Source organism: Triturus cristatus, chromosome 4_1, assembly GCF_964204655.1.
Source record: "Triturus cristatus chromosome 4_1, aTriCri1.1, whole genome shotgun sequence".
NCBI classification, from domain to species: Eukaryota; Metazoa; Chordata; class Amphibia; order Caudata; family Salamandridae; genus Triturus; species Triturus cristatus.
The window spans coordinates 354,073,917-354,095,267 of NC_140585.1; the positions used below are offsets into that span (position 1 = coordinate 354,073,917).

At 43.5% G+C, this 21,351-nt stretch overlaps 1 protein-coding gene and 1 long non-coding RNA gene across 3 annotated transcripts in view; one reads left to right on the plus strand and one right to left on the minus strand.

Moving 5' to 3' along the window:
- TMTC1 (transmembrane O-mannosyltransferase targeting cadherins 1) overlaps positions 1-21,351 on the minus strand; it is a 1,415,052-nt gene that overhangs the window by 1,354,984 nt on the left and 38,717 nt on the right. The gene's annotated exons all lie outside the window — the stretch shown is intronic.
- Positions 1-21,351, plus strand: part of LOC146854935 (uncharacterized) — a 425,965-nt gene that overhangs the window by 55,842 nt on the left and 348,772 nt on the right. For both annotated transcript variants that reach the window (XR_014981253.1, XR_014981254.1), the window contains exon 2: positions 10,161-10,333. This is a non-coding gene — a long non-coding RNA (uncharacterized LOC146854935). The remainder of the gene's footprint in view (positions 1-10,160; positions 10,334-21,351) is intronic.

A 21,351-nucleotide genomic window follows, 5' to 3' on the forward strand; every position in this document is an offset into this window, starting at 1 on the left:
AATTAACAAATGACAAGGGAGAACTCTTAAGGGTCCGTGAATTTCAAGACTTCAGCTGTGATACAAAAGATCAAGCAGATCCATGAGACCAGACCAGCTCTATCATCAGACTTAGGGCCTGATGTAGACTTTGGCGGAGGGGAATTTATTCCATCAGAGTCACTGAGTAAAAGTAATCTGCCGCCCTGAAGGAGTACCCACCTACCAAATTTAAAGATGTCCGCCAGGCCAGAGGATATCTCTTGCATTTCCAGGAAATGCCATCACGGTGCTGCCTGTAACTGCTTTGAATGTTTGACTGATGGGTTCGTCAACATGACAAAGCTCTATGTCAAACTTTGAACTTTTTTTTTAAAAAACAAAGTCCCAAACCGGGATTTTGTTTTTGAAAATAAAAAAAGTAACGACCCCCTCGCCATGGAAGTTTTCTCCCACGGCATTGTGGTCATTCTGTAGTTTTCACTGCCCCTTAAAGCCAAGTACTGTGAAAACTTGCCATTTGTGCCCATTCAAAGTAGGACGGGTGGACGGGCAAATGGCAAAACCTCCAGTGGCCCTTACTCTGTTGGGCCATCAGAGGTGTAAGTCAGCCGCAGAGAAAACATACTAATGTTCCACCGGACTCTAAATGAGGAGCATGGACCTTCAGTTGGTGGAGAGGGTATTCTGTCACAACTGCAATGGAGTACCCTTGTAGCCAAACTCTAATTTGGAACCTTAATGGGCACAACAACATACTTTGACATACATTTGCTGAAAGACGGAATCGCCACAGGGTTGATTTCTTTACAAGTGAGCAGACATTAAGCCCAGCCCAAGAGAGACAGAAGGGAAAGAACGAGAGAAAGAGAGAAAAAAAGAGAGAAAGACAAGGACAGGGCAAAAGGCCCTCCAGGCTAGGAGGAGGAATGGGCACTAGGTATGGAGTAATTCCAGGTAATGAAAAAGGATTGGGATCACATTTTGAAAATAACATTCATTATTATCCTAAAATCATAAATAACTAATTGTTTGCCCAAATAATCAGATTAAAAATTCTAACAAGTGTCTCGCCATCAAGCACAACATGGTCGGAGATCACCTTTGAGCCTATGCTACAGCATTGAATGGGATTCTGTTTAAGCATAAAACCTAGCAGTGTGGACAATAATATTTGTAAGTTTTATGCACACTGCTTGACTAAAGTATAGGGAGATAATGATACTCTTTTGTTTCTGTGTGAAACCAGTCATACTATTATATAACATAGGGTGTATTTGTAAAGCGCATGTTCATCCAAGGGTATCTTGGCGATGAATAACAGATGTTTTATTGTTACCCAACTTTATGGTGCTCATTTTATCGAAGGATGAAAGGCTGAGTGGACATGCCAGGATTTAAACCTGTGACCATGAGGTCAAACAGAGGCCCCTACAGTGGATGCATTAGTCCAAGTCGCCAGACCCGGCTCTAACTTGAAATATCTCATGTATTCGCAGAATTCTGCTACGGTTAACAGTATAATACTGTAACTAGAAAGAGACATCAGTGTCTCAAATTGTTGGTGAATCGCTGGTTACCTCCTGAATTTCTAGAGTTAATGATATTTATATAGTCTTGTGAACTCTAAAACTCAAAACAATGGCAGCTCGAGCTATTCTTAATATTGGGCCTAACTCAATATTTTCTCCATGTTAAGATGAAACAGTTAGCCTGTACTAGTGTATCTGTTTAGAGTTCATGCTTCAATTAAGGAAAGAGTTAGCCTACTCTGACCGCTGGCAAGTAATGTTTTGACATCCTTCAAGGGTGCAATTGATTTTCTTAGTGTATGAAGCGCGGATAAAGTCTAGCTATTACGCAGATGCTTTTATATGTTGAGTCTCTTGCGTACAGCGTTCAGTATCTTCCCTTTATCTGTGTGAAAAACTCTGATTCAAGCACTGGTGATCAGTCGTCTGGACAACTGTAACGCACTTCTAGCTGCCGCAAATGAATTTTTACTGAATAAACTTCAGGTGGTCCAAAATACTGCAGCCCGACTAGTCCTTGATACACCACCCAGAACAGCCTCGCTCCCACTTCTGCGAAGACTACACTGGCACCGCGTACGCCAGAGATCTGTTATATTGTACATAAAGTGCTAAATGGCAAGGGTCTTAGCTATTTAACTGAAAAAATCTCATCCCCTTCAGCCGAGCAGATCCTTATGTTCGGGGGAGAAATCCTTCCTTATCACCCCCCTGTGTTAGGAAGTCTCGCACGGGGGGGGCAAAGCCTTTTTCTACCCCGCTCCCCTCTATTGGAATCTCCTGCCTTTGCACCTTTGAAAGTGTGCAGACCTCGTCCTTTTTCAAAACAGAACTCTTTTGCAAGTGATTCTACTGGCCCTGCGTCCTAGCTCCTATAGAACGGAGATACCCCTATGGAGGTGATTCCTGCGCTTTATAAATCCCTCATTCATTCATTTGTGATAGTTTGCTACAAAGTGGCAATTAGCAGGTCAATTGCACCTTACAGACAGTGGCAGCTTGTCAACAGCGGTGTTTGGGTGGTGCCCTGTGGCCTGCGAGCACCACCTATTGTGCTTGACACCTGTCCAAACTGCCATTTATTCATTTCATTTAGAAATCTTAATGAAAAGACAACATCTGTATTTTCATGAACACTGGCATTGAGCAGGTCAGTCTTCGGGCCTCCCCTGGCTCCCGATGAGAGGAGGAGAGCTGGGGGGGCCTGCGTGGAATCAATCTTGAAACTGCTGACTAAGAGCACAGCACTCGGCAAATGGATATTGGAGCCGCCCATGATGAAGAGTCGTGCTTCACATCACCCTCACACAGGTACGTTCCCTATTAATTAGCAAATATACTGTGAAATCTTTACCCAGCACAGCGTACCTGCAAAAATAGGGCAGAGCAGTAGTCAGTGTGCCCCTGTGTCCAATGAGAAGCCACAGAGGAGCAAGGGTGGGGTCTCCAGCTCTGTCCCAGCTCCTGATAGCAGCTGGCCTTCCGGCACTATCGGAGGCTGGGAGAGCGCTTGGGGCAGGTCTTCCTATCTTTAAACCTTGTTTGAAGCACAGGAATCATTCCCTGCCAGTTCTTATGAGCAACTCTGTAGTCCTGCCCTGCTGCTGACATGGAGGATTCATCAGCAGAGGGAGAAAGATATGTAAAAGAATATTCAGCATTGCTGCTCTGTGCATATGTAAGTGAGTGTGTCTCTATGCATGTTTGTGAGTGAGAATCATTGAGCTTGTGAGAGTGGATGAGTAGGCATGAGTCTGAGTGAGAGGGAGCGAGCGTTAGTGATGAGAGTAAGTGTGGGGGATTAAGTGAATGTGAGTAAAATATGGTGGGGGTGTATGTGTATGTGTTAGAAATTGGGTTTCTGGTTGGCAAAGGTTTACACCCTGTCCAAGCAGGAACCACAATCTTAGTTAGGGTAAGTCAGAGACACACCCTAAATTAACCTGTGCTCATCCATTTCCATCCTAAAGATGCAGATATAGGCCCTTCACAGGAACTCTGACCCTCAACAACACAGTGACGCTGGGGGCTATAGCTGCCACCACACCCTTATTGGATGACTGTGTTTCCAAATGAAACAGGCCAAACAGAGAGTCACACAGGTAGTCTCTACCACAAGAACCCCTCCAGAAGTCCTGGTCCATGTCCCCCACCATGAACTCTCAAATCCCATTAAGTCAACTGAAAGTGCCGTTGGGCACTGTGTAGGCCACACCTTATTAAGGCACCACTTCAGGCCTCTCCTCAGCCTCCAAGCAGTCAAGCTAGAGACCAATCAGAGGCCCCAGTGAAATTTGTCCGGTCACCGTGAAGGCACACACTGTGCCTCCCACATCTCCCAGGTGAGGGTCCCCCCACCTGCTGAGTCTCAAAGCTGCAATCCCTAGCAAAAGGTAGGTCCCTCCTGGCCACTGGGTCGTGCGACTGCAGGCACATCCCCTCCTACACCGCCTCAACATAGGTATCCACCCCAATTGGTATAGATAAGCTGCATCCACCAGAAGTCTGTCTTGCAAAGTCCTCCACAGTCTGACCATCTGACAGCTCAGGTAACAATCCAGAACAGAAGTGTCTAGCACCAACCTAGACTGATGCACAGGGTTCCTTCACTCAAGATAAGCCCCACCTGGCAATCTGGTTGTGCTACTACAGGTGCACCTGCCTTCTGCACCATCATGGTGGGGGCCACACCCACCAGCCAAACAAATGCTTGGCAAGCCAAAACTTCAAGAGGCATCAGGGTGGCACCTCTAGGCAGGTACACCTACAGTTCGCTAGGCAGGAGCCTGCTAAGGAACTGTCATGTGTACTGTACATGGCCCATTGTGGTTTTCCCTATGTTAGCCTAACTGTGCACGACATAGGCTGCATTTGCTTTGCACACGTTACTATATAAACATGTTTGCTTTTGTGCCACATTGTATTTTCACACAGAATCTGCAGTTGTTTTCTCATTCTGTTCTTTCTTGAGTTTTAGTCTGAATACAGCAGACAAGGTCTCTTGTTATTCTGTTCTGGTCAGGCACTCACACCTAGACACAAAACAGAAATGCAGCTGTTGTTTATGCACATGTAAACCTTGACATATAGGTAAGCACAGCAATGTAACAGAGATAGAGAAAGAGATTTCTGAGAGATCACGGCTGTATCTGAGAAATAGTACGTTCATTTGTGTATGCTAAGGTACGGGGTCCCCTACTAATCCCAGAGATCTTTTCTGTATAATCAGTTTTCCTCTGTAGAAGGGAAGGAGGTTAGGCTAATCTGTTTTATAATATGGCAGGGCTTTTCATACTATACGCTTTGCTGACTATGGTCTTTTTGCTAGGCAGTTGTTTTCTGATTGTGGCTCAAGAGCACAATAGTTTAAATAAATATTTAAAACTTCCTTCGCGCCTCTGTCATATCTTATTGTGGACGAGTGGGATTGTGTGAGCGAAAAGGTGTATCCTGTTACCGCGATCCCTGTAGGGTCGGGAGTGTTGTGTTCTGGGGTGTCAATTCACTCGTCTCTCTTTATTTGGGTAAGAGGGCAAGTGAGAAACTTTAGCTAGTAGGACTCGGGCTCATGGTGCTGAGGTGGTATGGTGACTCAGTCCCTATCTACTAATGCTCTATGGTCCCGAGCATAGTTCTGTTCCTGAGCAGAATCCCTGCAACAGCCCAACCTTCTGACAGCTCAGAGTGACAATCCCTAACAGATGTACTTTCTCCCATCAAACTGATGTTTATGGGCCTTTCCATGAATAGACACCACCCAGCCACCGGGATGGGTCAAGGAGGGCTGACCCTCCTCCTGCACACCATCCATCTACAGAATCTCGCCCCCTGTCATGGGGTCTGACCCCACAGGACCCAGGTGATTGGATACCTGGCTGCACATTGCCACAGCCACAACCTCAGGTTCTAGGTAAAACAGTCTCTAGGATGACATCCTTGGGTGGTCACCTACCCTAACCTGACATCTCTGGGTCCATCTCTAACCCATCCCAGGAATCTAGGGAGTCCACCACTCCTCTCTGAATTCCTTAGGGTCAGTCATTAGCCCACCTGGGGAAACCATAGCACTCACTACCCATTCTATGTCTCCTCAAAGGCTACCACTACACCTCCTACCTTCGAAACCATCCCCTTACTGGGTCAACCACCAGTATCGGCAACCCTTGGACAGCTCCCCCTCACAAACAAATAACCTTGTGGGGCCAATGGGACTACAACCTTTTCTCGCAGCCCGCCCCCATGGGAACATTTCTCGGGGACCACCACACTCTCCTGGCGGGAACTCGTATGGTTGCCACTAACTTCTGGGTACTCTCCTGCCCTACTCTTCCAGTCCTTTGCTGTCTGCGCAAACAATGGGAACATCTCTACAAAAAGAATGACAGACTCCCTTGCAGGAAATCTGCCTTGCCCACGCAAACATTTCCTGGAGCCCTCTAATTATTTCTACAACCCAAGAAGCAGGGCCCACCCCTTAACCCAAATCTATGGTGCGGGTAGCTGTCGCATTCCCTAAACCTATAGAGAAGCACCCTCCTCCTACAGGCCTAGTGTGTGTAGTGTTGGGTTCTAAGGGCACTCTGACCTGGGACCTTCTCATGGAAAGAGTTTTGTGAAAGCACACCCCACTATCACATCATTTCAAAAATGCAAACTAGTCATAATAAACACAGTTAGTACATTAACCATCACTGTCTTCACATGACATATTTGTGTGCGGAGGCTTCATTTTCCCACATCTAAAGTTCACACAACTAAAAGTTTTATTCCCTCTGAGAGGTTTGTGTTCTGATATTTGTGTTTTAATGCATAGGTAATGTGTGGCAAAACTAAACTTATCAAATGTTATTAGTGCATACCAGAACTGGATACTATTGATCCCGCCCCTGAACACTAATGTAAGAAATGTGGCTATTAGTTGTGCAGATGTATGTCCTGCGCATGTAATAGGTCCACATTTGCCTCCCTACTGGGAAACAAGCATGCCATTGTAACACTTGATGCTATCAGAGTAGCTTAGAAGAGCAGTCCAAGGCCTACCCAGGGCAGGTAGTGTGGGCTAATAATCTCCACTCGCTGGCATGTTCAAATGGGCAAATCTTCCAAGGTGCACAACTGGGTTCTTGTTGGGCAAATTTTGAGGATCGTTGGCTCATTTTTCTCCTTGAGGCGAGCTCTAGCTCCAGGTGTAATTCTACAGGCCTCCTGGCTTCAAAAGGGTGTACATTCGTAGGAGCTCACCTTACTGGATCCCTGCACCAGTCTTCTCCTTCTCTGCTTGCTCTTGGTGTTTCTCTTCTGCTGTTGGGGGCTTCATGCACAGCCCATACTCTACCAGTCAGCAGAACACCCTCCTTCGCACACTTCCAAGCCCCAGAGCCTCCTGGATGTCTTGCACACCACTTGGGGTGGTCATTGAGGCCAGATCTTCTCCCAATTGGTCCTCATGGGGTATAAGTGGGCCAGTGTTCATGTTCCAGGTACTGGGACTTGCTCACTGTCTCTCCCTTGTGCAGGGGTTTATAAGTGTGGGTAGAAAGATGTAGATACCCAATCCTTGGATGCCACATCATCCAATCTAGTATGGCAAAACCCTTCTTCCCTTGTGCAGAGCTCCTGTGCCAACCCAGAGGTATGAACATGGAAACGAGCAGTCTCTCCTTTGTGGTTACTCTAAACCAGTTGTGAGGCAGCTCCCCCTTCCACTCTTAGAGGAAGTCTGACTAGAAGGACAAAAGATAGTGCAGACCCGGTGTTAGCCATATCTGCTTGTGACAGAGAAGGCCCTTCTGAAGTTAAACAAATTACTGGGCACATCCCCCAGGCCATCCTGTCAAGGGAAGGACAACTCCCTAAACTCAAGACCCTTTGTCCCTGTCCTGAGAGCAATTCACACCTCACTTCAGGGGAACCATCCAGATGCCAGGTGACAGTTCGATGCTTACAAGAAAGGCCATCGGAGGTAGTAGGCAGGAAACTGGTAACTTTTTATGAGCATATGTTGCTTAAAAGTTAGACAAAAATGTATGTTAATATAAAATTGGATTTTGAATAACTATAGAAATGATTCCCTGAATTATTTCTCTAGCTGCTACCAAACTGAATTCAGCATTTATTAAATGTAACAATGTAGCTCAGTGTTTCTCTTAGGAAGCGGCCAGCCTTGCTACAGTGAAATCGTTTTTGGGTACATTTTATTGTAAAGACATGTTCGACATTAACTTTTAATGACTTCCTTTTAAATACTACGCTCCCTGTCTTTATGGGAAATAAGGCCTACTTAGGTGTGACTTATTAAAATGTAAAAGGAGGGCTTAGGCCAGTCACAAGGTGTAATTTTGAAAGGGTAAATCTATAGTCTAAAACTGTCATAAGCATATTACTTTTGTACAGCAACCTGATGCACACAACGGTAGTCACTCATGCGCAGCCCGCATACATATGCAAACATGTATGAACACGGGCTCATGTGTAGCCAGCCCAGTGCCCCTTACCCTAGCTGCGCTGCAGCAGCCTTTTCTTGAAAGGCGGGCACTGAAGGTAAACAGGCTGAGTCCAATTAGCAGGAAATTACACTGAGTGAGTCTCAAAAGGTGATCAAAAGCAAGAAATCCTGGCAGACTAAATAGGCAGAAACCATTTGCAATAACTGTAATTTAATTTCATGAATAAAATATCAGATATTAGCAATTTGTTTAAAAAACAAATTTTAATATATATTCAACCATAATTAATCATAATCAACAATATGTATAAAAAATAAAGATATTTAAAATACTAAAAAGAAAATTATTTAGAAGAAAAACAATATTTTAAAAACTTGACAATTTTAAATGTAATTTGTTCATAATCTCATAAACTAATTGAGAATAAAGTAACATATAACAACCTGACATCAGTCTAAAATTATAATAAAAAATTAACAAATAAAAATCAATTCAAATACACTATTTCAATAAAAACCCAACAGAAAGTGTGGATACTGCATTTGCAGGTCAGATTTAATATTACAATGACACACTGGCCAAAGTGCATACATCGGAAGGGTCAAATTTACTATTCTATACTCAATCTAACAAACATCAAGGTAAGTGCGTACATTGTGGAGGGTGGGATCAGATTTAATATTCTAACTCCAACATAACAAACATTGAGGAACGATCATAGATTGCAGGTTAGATTTATTATTCTCATTCCAGTCTAAAAGACTTTAGGGATTGGGCATACACTGGAGGCAGGAGGCAGATCTACTATAATGAATCCAGTTTAACAAACCCTGGAGAACATGCATAAATGGTGGGTGTCAGACTTTTTATTGTAACTTCAGTTTTCAAAACACGGAGGGAATTGCGAACATTGAGGAGTAGAAGATTTAATATTCTAACTTGACCCTAACAAACATTGGAGAATATGCATACCATTGGGGGTCACAATTACTATTCTAACACCAATCTAACAAACATTGGGCTAAGTGTACACATTGTTAGGGACAGATGTGTGATTCTAAATCCAGTCTAATAAATATTGGTGAAGGCATATACACTGGGTAAGGGGACTGGAGTTAGACTTTATTATTTTAACTCCAGTCTAACAATCATTGGGGAAAATGTATGCATTGAGGGGAGTGCAAGACTTACTATTCAAACTCCAATCTACCAATCACTGGAGAAAGTGCATAGATGGGGGAGTGATAAATGTAATCCTAATATAAAAATATATTTGTAATTTATATTCTTGAATAGAATAGCACAAATAATAATTATTTGCCATTTTTAAAAGAAATAAAACATATTGTAAATACATTCAGCCATTATAATTAATATTTAACAATATATAGCAAAAATGAAGAATTTAAAAATACTGGAAAATAAAAAATGAATTTAAAGAAGCTAAATATTTTTCAAAATGTACAAAGTTTAATTAAATATGCTTGTAATATGTTAAACACATCCAGAATTGTGCAATATGTAATACCTTAACTGTAATTCAAAGTTATGAAAAAAATGAACAAATAAAAATCCCTTCAAAAACTCTATTAGAACTAAAACCCCTACAATAACTGTTAAAAGTACATATATTGGAGGATCAGATTAACAATTTTAAAACCAAACTAACAAACACTGGGGAAAGTGCATACATTGGGGATATCAGATTTACTATTCTAACTCCAGTCTTACAAACAATTGAGAAAGTGTGTACATTGTGAGAGTGGGGGACACATTTTATATTCTAACTCCAACATAATAACAATTGGGGAATGGCATACCTGGGGGTCAGATTTACTATTCTAAATCCAGTCTAAGAAAGTTTTGAGAAAGTATATAAATCGGTGTGTCAGGTTTACTAATTTAACTTTAGTGCATACATTTGGAGGGTGGGGGAGATTTAATATATACATCTCTAGATCACCAAACGCTGGGTGAAGTAGGTAATGGATTTAATATTCTAACTCCAACATGAACATATATCCTTGTGACCACCTTCTAATCTATTGCAAACACTGGATGTAGTGCTACTTTACAGGATAAACACTGGTTACACATTCAGAGACTTTGTCAGATTCGCAATGACCTTAAAACTGTTGCCCTCGTTATGTATTTATTTGGTCCTTTTTCGATTGCTCTTGATTCCCTTTTTTTTATTTTGCAGTCCTTTCCATGCGTATATCGCATCTTGCGGAAGCATGCTGTGGTGTTTGAAGGACAACAGCCTTTCCAATAAATAGAGGCCGCACCCACCAACGAACACTTGCAGTGAAGCGTTCTTGATTCCGAGCGGCACCCAATTTCTAGCGGCACCGCAGACTTCTCTTGGCGAGTCCGGTGAGGCGCATCTCGTCAACTCACATTTCTTGTTAGTCGGAAATTAATGTCAGTCTTTTTGTGATGTCTGTATCTTTGAGAACATAAGCACACGTACTTTTGCAAATATTTTCGCCGTGCTTATGATGAACCTGAAAAGTGAGTTTGCTGTCATCCTTCGTGATCTGTGCTATCACCCTTCTTGATTATTCACAGTTCTAATGCATGATAGAATTGGTTGATTTACAGTGTGTACAACAATGACTTAAGTGACAATTTGCAAAGAGGATTGTTGTTTATAGCTGAATAGTGCGCACAAAGACTATTGAAGGATGCTTTGTGTATTGAGGAGTCCATTCACCAATAGACAATCATAGTTAAATCTTGAATAGACATTGAGCTTCCAAACATGGATTTCATGGTGTAGTCATTGTTACAAAAGTAAACATTTGCTAAGCGCAAGAATCCTATGGTGCCAGAACACATTTGTATACATTACATGGCACGAATTGGGTTAGACAAAGAACAGTTCTGCTTCATAAATCTTGTTGATGAATACAAATCAACATACAGTTTCTTTTTAGGTAAGATTAACATATAGTGTGTTTTATTGATGGAGATATATATGCATATTATTGAAAGAAAGCACCTTCTTTTAATCATGGACATTGTTTGTTCCAGGTTCCCCTCCCCGCAGTACCCTTCCTAATTCCCTTCCTATCATCTAACTAATTTGAACCTCTGTTAATTGTTCAACTACAGAATCTGTGCTTGTTAGAAATGGGGGTCTTTAGTTGGCAGAGGTAGGTACCTTTGACCAAATAGGGACCCTTGCTTCTAGTCAGGGTAAGGGGGAAACACACTTAGATAACCCCTGCTCACCCCCTTGGTAGCTTGGCACGAGCAGAAAGCCTTATCCCAAAGGCAATGTGTTAAGTATTTGTACCAACACTCACTGTAATACAGTGAAACACCACAAATGGACACCACACTGGTTTAGAAAAATAAAATATCTTAATCTAAACTTGACAAGACAAAAACTACAAAATATCCAACATAAAGATACTCAGTAAAATGTCTTTAGAAAGGATGTTGCAAAAATAAGCTTGTAGAAATCAAATAGCACCAACTGGGGTTATCATGACGTCAGGACAGTACGAAATCCAAAGTATGGCGCCGCCCGCGAGGATCGCGGTGTTGGGCGCGGAGTCACAAAGACCCCCAAAACGAACAGTACCTTGGAAACGATGTCGGTGACGATGCACCGCGTCGAAGAAGGCCGATGTCGGCTCTGGTGGTGATGCGACGTCGGCAGGTTTCTCGAGTCACTCTCGGCGTTTATCGGCGCCGCGATAACAAGATGCAGGCATTGGCGAAGACGGAGTCGATGAGAGTGCTGGCATCGGGCACGGCCGATCACTGCCGGCGTCGGCGGGCGTCATAGGGTGTCGAAGCTGTGGAGCAGGCCGGGCGCTGCGTCATTCACTTCGCGAGCAGCTCCCTGGGCCTCGATGCAGGTCGCGGCGTCACAGCGGCGGCATCAACAGCGTCAGAAACAGGATGTCTTCCTTCTCTTTAGTTTCTTCCAGTTCCCAACAGCAGAAACAACCATCAGAGGCCCAACACAGTGACAGTGACAGGTACTTTCTGGAAGGTAGGAACTCCCAGCAAGGAAGTTCAGGGGAACTGGGGGTGAAGTCCTTTTGTTCCTGGGACTTCAAAACAGGATGCCAGCTCTTCCTCAGGCCCTTGTAGGCTTTCTTTAGGCCAGGGACACAGCACACAGCAAAGTCCTTCTTCAAGCAGGGGACACAGCACACAGCAAAGTCCTCCTCCTTTCTTTGGCAGAAACAGCAACTGCAGGCCAACCCCAGACACACAGCAGGGGCAGTACTTCTCCTCAGTTTCTTCAGCTCTTCTCCTCACCAAAGGTTCCTCTTGATTCCAGCAATAGTCTAAAGTTCAGGGGTTTTAGGTCTGATACTTATACCCCAAAAATGTCTTTGATCCCTTTGTGCAAGGGGCTCTGAGCCCGGTTCAAATCAGTTCTCGGGGGGGCACTCTGCCAGAGCACAACATCTTCCTTTGTTAGTGTGGGCCAGGGTCTTCAGACACACCACAGGGGGGCAGAGCCAGCATTGTGGAAGGCAGGCACAGCCCTATTCTGGTACAGGTGCTACTCCTATGCAGATCGGCCTATTCAGCCTAGTGTTGACTCACCCAGACTCCTGGAGCCAAGACACCTTACCAGCCCCCGTCACTCCCAAAACCAGTCAGTCAATAATCAACCAGGCAGAGGGACACAGAAAGGTTGAACAAGAAAATAGTCACTTTCTAAAATTGCTATTTTTAAACACATAATTTAAAAACCATCTTTACTAAAAGATGTGTTATTGAATTCTGAGTTCAGGGATTCCAGATTCCAATTTTCTATCTTACTTCTATGGGAAGATATGCTTGCAAAATGTTACGAAGCATTCTCCATTCTGTCCTATGGGCAAGATAGCCTTTCAATAGTGAAAAACAAAATTGGTAGGACATGTTACACACACCACTACATGTCCTACCTTCCGCATACACTGCAACCTGCCCAGGGGGGTACCTTGGGCCTACTATAGGGGTGTCTTACGTGCATGGAACGGGAAGGGTAGGGCCTGGCAAGTGGGTGCACTCACCAGGTGGACATGGCAGTTAACCAACCGTGCACAGGCACTGCGGTGGCAGGCCTGAGACCTCTTTTCAGGCTACTCGTGTGGGTGGCATAATCAGTGCTGCGAGCCCACTAGTAGCATTTGATTTACTAGCCCTGGAACACTCAGTGAACTTTACTAGGGACCTACTGGTAAAACAAATATGCCAATCAGGGAGAACCAATCCCAATATCAATTTACACAGTGAGCACTTGCACTTTGACACTGATCAGCAGTGGCAAAGTGCCCAAAGCATCTAAGCCAGCAAAAACGAAATCCAGCACAGCATCAAAAACACAGGGGGTAGAGGCAAAAAGTCAGGGAAAACCACGCCAAGGATGCCAGGTCTAACAGTGCTGCTGTATGGTGGGCTTTGGAGGTACTGCTCCTGAGGAACCGTGAGCTAGCCTTTCAAATGTGCATACATTGGGGGTCACAATTCCTATTCTAACTACAATCTAACAGACAATGGGGCAAGTGCATACATTTGTAGTGACAGATGAACTATTCTAACTCCAGTCTAGCAAACCTTGCAAGGTAGGGGACGCTGGTTAGGGGACTGGATTTATAATTTGTTATTCTCTCTAGTCTAACAAACACTGGGGAAAGTGCTTACGTTTGGGTTTGGGGGGAGGTCAAACTTACTATTCAAACTCCAATCTAACAAACATTGGAGAAAATGCATACTTCGGGAATTAATTTACTATTCTAACTCCAGTCTAAGAAACACTGGGGGAAGTACGTACATACAATTGGCAGGTCAGATTTACTTTTTTAATTCAAACCTAACAAATATTGGGGAAAGTGCAAACATTGTGGGGGGCATATTTATTGTTATAACTACAGTCTAATATATATGGAAGAAAGTGCATATACTATTGAAACTCCAATTGAACAAACTTTGGAGAAAATGAATACATTGGAGGAGAGATGATACATTTATAATTATAACTTTGGTCTAACATAAATTGGGCAAAGTGCATTCATTTGGTGAGAAGGGTCAGATTTACTATTCTAGTTCTTGTCAAACATTGGGGAAAGTGCATATACAAGAGTCAGATTTACTATTCTTACTCCAGTACGACATACATTGGGGAAAGTGCATATGTGGTGGAAGTGTTACTATTCTAACCCTAGTCTAAGAAACATTTAAACATTTGGGAAAGTGCATACATTTGTGGGGGACTTATGGGGCAAAGGGAACAGGTTCAAATTCAATAGACACAAAGGAAATAAAGAAACAAAAATATTTCCTAAATGTAGAATGTTTAAGTTTGAAATCCAAGTTATAAATTCTACATTTAATTCAAATACAGCTTAAAAATAAGAAACGTATCAGTGTTGCATAGAGTTCGTTCTTATTTTATAATGATTCAAATAAACATTATCCCTCAACCCCCATCCTAAACATAACACAAGCATAAATAAAAGTAATAAAACCTACTTTATTAAAAAGTGTCGTATTTAATTTCAAACATCCAAGTTTTAAAATATGAAAGAAGTCACAATAATTAGCATACACTTTAAAAATCACACTAACTTTCCCAGTCCCAATACACACACTATCCATAAAAATAGATAAAATCATAGTTTATAAAAAACGTATATACATTTTCTTATATAAAATATTTAATAATTAAACATATAGATAAACATAGAGATGAAACTTTTTTAACACCCAAAAAAATATCATTTAAATATATTTTTCTTAAGCCCTACTCACCCAATACCCCAATTAACCCCACAACCCAAACTTCAAATGTAAAATTAATCAACATTGTACAGAGATTTACTTTTGTCATTTTCTGGTTTCACTAGGAAATATAAGTACATACCCAGCATAATCAAATGAGTTGATGACATGTGAGCTGTGAGTAAAAGCAATAAAATTAGTCAGTGGGATACATGCATTATCCCTAACCCACGCCCTATCCAGAAACCATCGTCTGTGCTAACCTGATTCCTTTTATTGAAGCTGGAAAATCAAATTAAGCTCTTCAGTAAACCTCTGTACAATACTGATTATTTTATTTTATATTCTATACACTGTGTCCACATTTACAAAGGGTAACGCCATGGGGATGAGCTCTATAAAATGATTATGTCCCATGTGAAGGAAGTCGAAACACGTCTGCAGCAGATATAGAGATTAGAGGCGTGTGTGATGAATAAAGGACATTTCTCCAATATTTAAAGTGAAGGGACATTGCTGATATGTACTCTCTTAGGGACCATCGGAATTCAAACTCTTCCCTCTGGGACTTCATTTGTTGAAAATTACGCAAACCCTAATAAGAATTGAACAACTTTCTATGCTAACTAATAGGACACAGTGATCTCAGGTTTGTACTTACTTTGATTTTTTGTGTGATTCATTCTGTGTCTTATTCTTGTATGCCATATGTATGTGTATTCATGTTTATATTTCGTGGAATGCTTAGTAACTAATTCATTTCTGAAATAACACAAAGAACCTTAAGTTTGAAAATTGTTTCAATTCGTTGTGTTTTACATTAATAATTACTTGAGTATTAGAAATGTGGGTGTCTTTATTATCTGTTTTTAGTAGGGGTGGGCGATAAACTCTGCTATGCCAGCAAAGTTCACTGAGTTTTGCCCACTCCACGTTAGGCTGGTAACAGGGAGCCTCGGCAAAACTCCGCCAACTGCTGCATGATATTCGTTTTTTTGCGCGCGGATCACCAACTTAGATTTGCGTCTTCTAGTGCAATTCTTGGGTGCTAGAATAGCACCCGGGGAGATTTTCTCAACACGGGTGGTTGTGACCGTTTGTGTTGAGAAAGCTGTCACCTGAGTAGAAAATCTACTCAAGCGGCAGCAGAGAAGCAGCGCCCTCAGGTGCACCACATGGTGCCATTCTCACTGATTTTGCAGTGCAGAACCAGCTCCCGGTGCTAAAAATCAGCGCAAGTAATGCAATGAACCGATTTCCACCCGCTTACAGAACTTGCAGAGCTTTTTATGTAACACAGGGGAATTCCGTGGAGTGAAACTCCACGAGTTTCGCCCACCCTTAGGTTTTAGTATATTGATCCCTCTCCAATGAGCCAAAACAGGATCATACCCTGTTTCGACCACTTGAAATGAAGACTTTTTTTGGCTGAAAGACAATGATTAATGTAACAGCATTTGAGGCACATATTTTGAACTCAAAGTAACATTTATACGTACAGTGTGATTTCCCATGCTCGTGCGGGCTATGTAAATAAAACAGAAGGAAAGCAGCTCTCTTCAAACATCATATCGCACTTCTTCAAAATACAAATGTGCCATAAACAGCTCTTCAGTGGCTTGTAAGTTGATGTTAAAACACTACCGGTGTGTGCTCAGAAAGCATGTATCACATCTTTTTTTTTTTTTTTTATAGAAAGTCCTGAATCAAAGGTGGTAATAAAGTAAAAACTAAAAACGTTCACGATCATATTTGCCCATCACTGCGTGGTTCCAGATCCCTATCCAAGGGCAATCCCCTTTGGCTTCCATCCACATTTTAAAGTTGCAGATGGTCAGTCACGAGGAGGAAGGCGTGCAGGCACTTACCATTACAGACCCAATTTACAAAACGGAGACTTACAAAGTCAAACATCTACTTCTAATTGATGTCTATGTTGTGAGTATACTTCCGAGGTTCTGGGATTCTACAAAGAATCAAAGAAGTACATCTATGAGTGTGTGACATATACAGAGGTCAAGACGTACTAGTTCTGAGAAGTTTTTTTTCCATGTGGATTTTGCAGTGTGTGAAAAATCTGCATATGTAAATTATGTGGAATTGTGCATTTGCACTTGTAACATTTTTCTTTTTATCTCAACAAAACCCACTAAGAAAGATGAAGTCTTCTCTTCCCTTTCTCTAGCCTTTCACAGGAGTGGATACATGTATGATTCCCTGGTGGGAAATTACCTGAAAAATGTTCATGAATCATACACTCGTGTGGTTTTTCGTTGAATTTTACAGATCATGTGTGCACCTGCTCTTTTTTCAACCCCCTGAGGTTTCATTTATAATGTTAAATAGCTGTGAATCGCTTAGCAAGAGTTGGCCCAACATGGCAGCACGCTGGTGCAGACCACCTTTTATTACAAGCACAAGAGGGCTGTGCCGAAATCCTGACGTCAAAAAAACAAGCATTGGAAAAGGCAATAGTTCTTACTTTTGGGGCCTACTGGCTCTGTCCATGGTTTTTAGCGAAGTTGTACAGCATTCCCAAAGCTGTACAGCGTGGCTAAAGAGAAGGAAAAAATATATATAATGAGGCTGGCCACATCATTTTGTAGGCACGTGCTCCATGCCTACAAAATAACATGTATAAATCTCTATATTCACCTTTGAGAGTTGGATTGGTAAATACAATTTTTCAAAAGTCGTGCAAAAGTTTTTTTTTTATCAGGTGGGTGGGGGAAGCTAAACGTAGGGTGCAGGTAGGGGAAAGCAAGACACAGGAAGTGGGTGGGGTCAGAAATATGATGGCCATGGAGAAAGCAACATGGGGTCGGGGGTGGCAAAAGTAATATAGAGGGGGAGGGATAGAAGCAACACGGAGAGTGGAGGGAGTACACAGCAATGGTGATATAGAGAAATGTGGAGCGAGGCAGGGAAACAGAGCACCATGGGTGGAAGAAGTACACAGGTAAGAAATGAGCGAGGAAGGGAGAAGCACATGGGCAAGAGAGGCCATGTTCCAGAGTCGGGATGAACACAAGAAGAGGAAGGAAAATCCACACAAGCTCACAAATAAAAAGCAAGCATGTGAGAGGGACAATTAAGCCAACGATGGTAAGCAACAGTCAGGATCTCAGCTTACTGTGAACTGACAATATATCTTTTCGCAAACAGAAATCTTGTGCTGTTTGCTAGGTGAGCGCTAAAAAGGACGTAAGAGAATAGGACAGTGTAATGCTAAAAGGAAGCGAGAAAGTTGCAGGGCAACAGAATTAAAAGAAAAGAGAGAGGAGAGGAGAGACAAAGCTGCAGTCTAAGAATGAGAGGGTGGAGCAGTAAGAGTGATGAGACAGAGGAGGTGACATGCTTTATAATTCTTCGTTCATTGTTTACAGATTAGAGCACTGGAGTGTTGGGAGCTCCGTTAAATACAACGAAGTGGCTCCAGGCTTACAATGGCTGGTATAAGCCTTCTGCTCCAACATTCCAATGTTTGTAGTTTTGTTTCTCCCTTTTTAGGTCGAGGGACCAGCCGGTCTGCCGAAGGCAGAACCGGAAGTCCGGAGATCTTATGATGCTTAGAGTGGCTATTTAGCCCGCCTTCTTTTTGGCTCTCCTCCATTGGCTGGCTTCCTAAACAGAGGCCAGCCATTGGAGGAGAGAGCCATCCCTCCAAATAGGCTCCGTCTTTTTCAGATTCGGGGCGTGTTCCGTGCTCTTCTTTCCACTTTTTAGCCACGGCTTTTTAGGTCTCGGCTCGAAGGCTGCGCTTGCGCAGTCTCGCTCCGAGATTTAATGTTTTGGAGAAGAGGGGCTTGGACCCGCCCCTCTTCTCTCCTCTTCTCCATTGGCTGGCCTCTTAAATGCTGGCCAGCCATTGGAGAAGAGTCTTTGTCTCGCAAAACAAGCCCCGTCCTTTTCGGATTCGGGGGCATGTTTTTTCGCTACTTTTCGCTGGGCGTGTTTTTCTCTCCTCCAGCCAATGGCAAGAGGAGAGAAAAGAAAAACATGCCCCCGAATCCGAAACCGCCGCTGTGTTTCTCCGAGGCATTTCTGCTTCGCCTCGAAGAAAGGCGGCGGTGTTCATGGCTCTCGCTGCCCTATCCTCGCAACCTGGAGCTTGTGGTGAGGTGTGCTCTGATGTTTACGTTTCCAACTCAGGTCACAAACCATAACACGTTTAAATCCTGGTTTCTCCACTTGACACCAACCGTGTGATCTTGCGCAAACCACTTTAACTCCCGGTGCAAAGTTCCGGATTCCCCGGGAACGGTCTAAGCTCCAATATTAAGCCTTATCTTGGAAGACTGCATCCTCCTGCACTGGAGCCGCACTGTTGGGGTCCCCCGTACCCCAGGATGTCCTCGGTGCTGGCAGAGCTGCAGAAAGGAGGTCCAAGGGTCCGTCCCTGCCGCGCCGCTCCTTATGCGCCCTTGGCTCCTCTGTGCACTGCACCCTCAGCTGCAGCGGGTGGAGAACGAAGGATCCGCTGAAGAGTGGGCGCGGTGCCCTGGCACCCCCGGGTCCGCACGGGTCCAGCTGGGAGTGCGAGGTGAGTGTGTGGGGTGCCACAGGTGCACTCTTCTTCCCCTGCAGTTAGCCTTGCGGAGCTCTCAGCTATGGCACAGTACCGGTGCTTGACACGGATCCTCCCCCCTACCTTTAAGTACAGTGCATCCGCCCTATCCAATTACAGCACCCTTTCCACCCCCCGCGGCCCCTCCCGGCCCCTTGCGCGCTCTATTGTTTGCTAACAAGCTTCTGATGCAATTTAAGAGCCGCCAGACTCTGCCAGGCCGGAAGGATGTGCCTTATTCATGAGGCGCTGCGGTGGCGAACCTTCAAGTCTTGGCACCTCCCACAGTGCCCTTGTGTGATGGGCAAGGCACTATAGGTCACCCCTCTAAAGGCAGCTCAGTGTGTTGGGACCCTACTGCAAAGAGTACCGTTAAACCCAGGCTGTGATGATTGGGCAGATATAGGCCGCAATCCTTACGAGGTCGATATATTTACAGCCATATGTGAAACTCAACCTGTTATCCTTCGGAGATCTATATAATCAGGGCCACTTGAATTATGCGATTCTGCAGCCGCAGCGTTTTCCACATAATTATAGATTGGCCCCATTTGCCACTTGATCCATCCACTGCTGTATCTGCAGATTTTAACCAAACAATGCGTCTAGCTGAATCGCATCAAACGTTACTAAATATGTGGCGACCCCTGTTTCCGCACAATAGAATGCCACCCGCAAAGGTTGACTGGTTATCCATCCTTCAGTTGTTTATGACCGTATTCGGTTGTTAAACCGGTACCAATGAGGTCAAATCTTTGGCCAGAAAGTGTTAGCAAGTATAAAAAACCACAAAATAATGAAGCAATACTATAAAAAGGTGCCTCATTATACTGCATAGTTGCCTTTTTTGCCTCCTAGTTTGGTCCTCCCTTTCTGCATCATTCGAGTGGCCTAGGAGATAATAAATATCATAATTCAAATTAGGCATGTCATCTTTCCAAGGTCGATAAAAATAGTCCTGCAGGTGACACAGCCTTTAATCCTTCTGAGGCTGCTAATGTGAAGGACTTTCTACTCACTCCCTCCACTGTTCAACAGCAATCTAGATGATACCATGAAAGGGGCGGGGGAGGGGGGAAATAAATGCTCTATAATTGTATTATCTTAGCTTTTATTTGTCTCGAGGATTGTATTCACAATGATAGCATACACTATACATTGGTTCTTTTCTCTCCGGCAGATCTAGCATCTTTGAGCTTACCCCTTTACTGCACCTCCTTTCAGCACTGAAGTTGGCAGACATAGTGATTGTGGTGCGGCTGTGGTGGGAAGGGAACGTTTGGGAGTACTTGTGAGGGGGGAGATTAAAGTTAACAACCTCTGACTGTTCGGGGCAACGCGTTCTGCTTACATGATGAGTGTGAGCTCAGATGCATGATGGGTCGTGTAGTTTCCTTGGTCCTTGCGAGGGTAGTTAATCCTACCCAGGTTGTATTTTTGTTACAGGTTCGGATTTATAATTCTCCTGTAAGAATGAGTTAAAAGTAGGGCCACAAGTCTTAGAAGGCACAGTGAAAAACATGAACTCGGCGAGCTGCTCATGCATGGATCAGGGCACACGAGAACTTAAACAAATTCGCCTTCAAAGTCTCCTAAGTGGTCGAGGTCAAGAGGCAGGTCAGTGGGTCCTATAATTCAAACAGAGGACGTAGACTTAGGGCTAGAGCAGCCGACTTTGGAGCTGATGCACAGGGTTCGAGTGTCGGCCTTGGTTCAGCATCCTGTGATATCTTAATCTTCCCGTGTTTATAAAAAATGAATGTGTCTTGTGTAAGGTAACTGGTGGTCATTTAAAGCGCTCCAATACCTTCGGGTAGAGGTTGCGCTATATCAACCTGCAAAAAACATAAACAATGGATTGAGGAAGAGAAGGGGGCCGCAGAGGTGGGTGTTCATAGCTCTTTGACTTCACAGCCTGTAAGCACTTTGTGAATATACACACTGTTAGTTTAAACAAGCGCGCGACTCGCGCTACAAGTGGGAGGGGTGGGGGGGGAGTGCAAGAGCACACAAAGTGTTTCCCTCGCCGGAGCATTTGAGAGTGATTAAGCTATTGACATTGTAAATAACAATGCCGTTTCTTTAACCC